The sequence below is a fragment of the Acomys russatus genome, chromosome X (assembly GCF_903995435.1).
Source record: "Acomys russatus chromosome X, mAcoRus1.1, whole genome shotgun sequence".
NCBI lineage: Eukaryota > Metazoa > Chordata > Mammalia > Rodentia > Muridae > Acomys > Acomys russatus.
In genome coordinates, this window is record NC_067169.1 from 113,032,189 (window position 1) to 113,035,617 (window position 3,429).

Here is a 3,429-nt window from a genome sequence, read left to right on the forward strand (position 1 = left end):
AGCAGAAAAGGGCTGTCAACAGACTATAGTGATCTCAGAACCTGGCTTTTCCTATCAGTTCTGAGGGGCCTAGATCTGCTCTGGCATTTCTCTGCTCAGGCTGCCTCAAAGTTGCTCTTATAAAGCTGTCAGGAGCTGTGGTTAGTGTATTGATGTCAGTTACATGCTTTCAGATAACAGTGCAAAAGATTTTATGGAAGTGGAAGTGTCAGGATTCAAGGTGAGGTACAAATGATGAATAGGCCTCAAAGGCACAAACTCATTAGAATAGAAGAGACTCCAAGGCATGTAATCTCACATATTCTATTGAGGGCCCTGGGGCCTGTGGCATTGATAACTGTTAGTGCCTTCAGCACTTTTCTCTCTCATGTGTTTCTACCAGTTCTTATAGGAAAGGCCAACTAGAAAGAAAGCTGACCAGTGAAACTCTGGAATATCTCCTATCAAGAAGATCTTGTAAGTTGGCTTTTCTTTTCAGAGCCACAAGGATTAAGAATTATAGATGAGTTAATTTACTATTTATTTACCTTCCAGGGTTGTGGAAACTCATCTCCCACACAATTGCACATATTTCTACTGACTGCCTTCTGTAAGAGTCATCATGCAAAACTGTATATGTCTCCATCTTGAGGGTGACTTCCAGGATCCAAATGAAGTGGATGACTTGATGTTTGTATTGATACCCATACCAGAAGAAGATGAAGAAGAAGAAGAAGAAGAAGAAGAAGAAGAAGAAGAAGAAGAAGAAGCAACAGAAGAAGAAGAAGAAGAAGAAGAAGAAGAAGAAGAAGAAGAAGAAGAAGAAGAAGAAGAAGAAGAGAAGAAAGAGGAAGAGGAGGAGGAAGAGGGGGAGGAGAAGAAGAAAAAGGAGGAAGAGAAGGAGAAAGATAAAGAGGAAGATGCAGAAGAAGAGAAGGAAGAAGGAGAAGAGGGAGAAAGTGAGGGAAAAGAAAAAGGAGACAATGAAGAGGAGGAGAAAGAGGAAGAGAAAAATAACGAAATGGAGGACAAGGAAATGGAAGAGTAAGAAGAGTATGAAGAAGAAGATGAAGAGGAGAATGAGGAAACAAAGTATGAAGACAGTATCACATCTTTCCCACCTTTTTCTTATTTAAATATCTTCTTACCTGCTTTTACTTCTCTTCCCCACTACTTCTCCAACTCATTCTCTATCTTTCCTTTGTTTCAGGGCACCGAGGAAGAGAAGTATGTATCAGGAATATGGACTCCTCAGAAAGCTCAGAACTTCTTCTCTTCACCCATATCTCAGGAAAATTTAGATGAAGAGATCAGCCACATGGAGGAAGAGGCATTATCCAGTCTTCAGAAGAAACTCAATCTTTGTTGAATAGTTTACTAAAAGAAAAGATGACTGATTTGGTGTATGCTATGATCTTCAAGTATCAAGTGAAGAAACTTATCCCAAAAGTAGAAATGTTAGAGATTGTCAGCAAAGAATACAAGAAACAATTCCACATGATCTTTATGGATGCCATCTAAGTGCTTATACATGAGGACCCTGGGGCCTGTGGCATTGATAACTGTTAGTGCCTTCAGCACTTTTCTCTCTCATGTGTTTCTACCAGTTCTTATAGGAAAAAGACTAATAGAAAAAAAAAAGACTATGCTACAGGGAACTCCTATAACCTTGTCAAGTCATTGAATCTCACCTATGAAGAAAAGATGAGTGGAGAACAGAGAATGCCTAGAAATGGCTTTCTCATAGTTATTCTATGCTTGATATTCACAGAAGGAAACTGTACTTCTGAGGAAAGTGTCTGGGAATTCCCAAATATGATGGGAGTATTTGATGGGGAGGAGCACTCCATCTATGGGGAGCCCAAGGCTTTTCTGACCAGAGATTTGGTGCAGCAAAATTATTTGGCATTATCAGCAAGTGCCTAAAAGCCATCCTCCACATTTTGAGATTTTTTATGGGGCCCAAGATCCCATGCAGAAACAACCAAGATGAAAGTTCTGGAACTTTTTCAAGAACCAATGAGTGGGACCCACTTTCTTTCTTATTTTTATATAAAGAGGCTTTAAGAGATGAGGAAGAGAGGGTCTGGGCCAGAAAAATCTCTTTAAATAGACATCTAGTCACAGTGACTACAGAGCACAGAGATTTTCCAGCTCATATCCAGAGAGATGGATGTGTTTTTTTATTGTGTTCACTCTGAGTTTCAAAAGAGCAATCAAAATTCTAAGTAATGGAAGGTTAAAATTACCATGAGCAGTAAACAGTGGAATATAACATTGTTGTATATGTTGTTCAGGAGATTACTTTTTTCATTTGAGATAGATTATCAAATTGATTTCTTATGGTAAAAAATGGTAACTTTATAATCTAAGTTTATGAATGACTTCAATCGCACATTTATTGTCATTTAATATGTTTTTAGGATAGAAAAAATTATGCAATGTTTTATTTTTAGATTGACATATTCTTCAATTCTGTAAAATTAAATGCTATGTTTCTATATTTGTGTGACTTACTAAAACACAAAACAGTAAAATACCAATAGATCTTAGGAAAGTTTCTGCTCACTGAGTAATTCATTTGCTAAATATTAGTTGAATATTTTATCTTTGAAACATACTATGTTATTGGAGCATGGAAGATGGATGAGTTAGATCCACCCCTGCTCAGAGAACAATAAAATCTAGGGAGAGCTACTGTAACAAGAACAATGTGAAATGTCTTGTAGGACATAAAGAATGAATGGAAACAAGGAAAAAGAGTTACGCTTCAGGAGCAAAAGCCTGGAGTCTTTGCAATTTGTTTGGAGACTTAAGAAACTCTAACTCTTTTGGAGTGAGTTTTACACTAAGTCGCCGAAAGTTTCAGGGACCATACACACACAATGAATCTTGTAGAAGAGAGATAAGCCCTGAATAAAAATTGCTCTGAAGAATTCCCTTAGAACGCAGGCTAAATGAGAGAAGAGTCTCCACAGCTCCCTGTGTGCATGGTGATCTTGTGTCTAGGTGGACTCGATGAATGCAGTAGACATTGTGTTCAGAGGGCTGAATTTTCTAAGAAAAACATGGGAATCTCTTGGCTCTTTGCCCAGATATCACCAGGCTGCCATTCTTTCTGATCTGGAAAAGACAGAACACACTCTATATTGTTATTGACCCTTGATTGCTATTTGTCCAAATCTAATCTAGATCCAGGATCTGGTGGTGTGTATTTAATTTAAAAGTATATCGAGAACACGAGTAGCTAGAACTGAGAAAGAAATTGATCTTTGACAAAATTCTAAGACTCCTGAGTTATTTTACCTTAAACGCTCAATCTCAACTCTAAAATAAAATATCATCTGAAAGGGAAAATATCATGACTTTTACTTGGGATGCTGAAAATTTGGTTGTTTTGATATTCTCTACCATGTTGAACTGCATCTTTTCTGAGAGGTTATAGACAAC

At 37.6% G+C, this 3,429-nt stretch overlaps 1 pseudogene; it reads left to right on the top strand.

The window, feature by feature from the left end:
* The first annotated feature begins 601 nt into the window (after window positions 1-601).
* LOC127185477 (melanoma-associated antigen 10-like) lies at window positions 602-2,440 on the top strand (annotated as a pseudogene).
* Window positions 2,441-3,429: the final 989 nt, after the last annotated feature.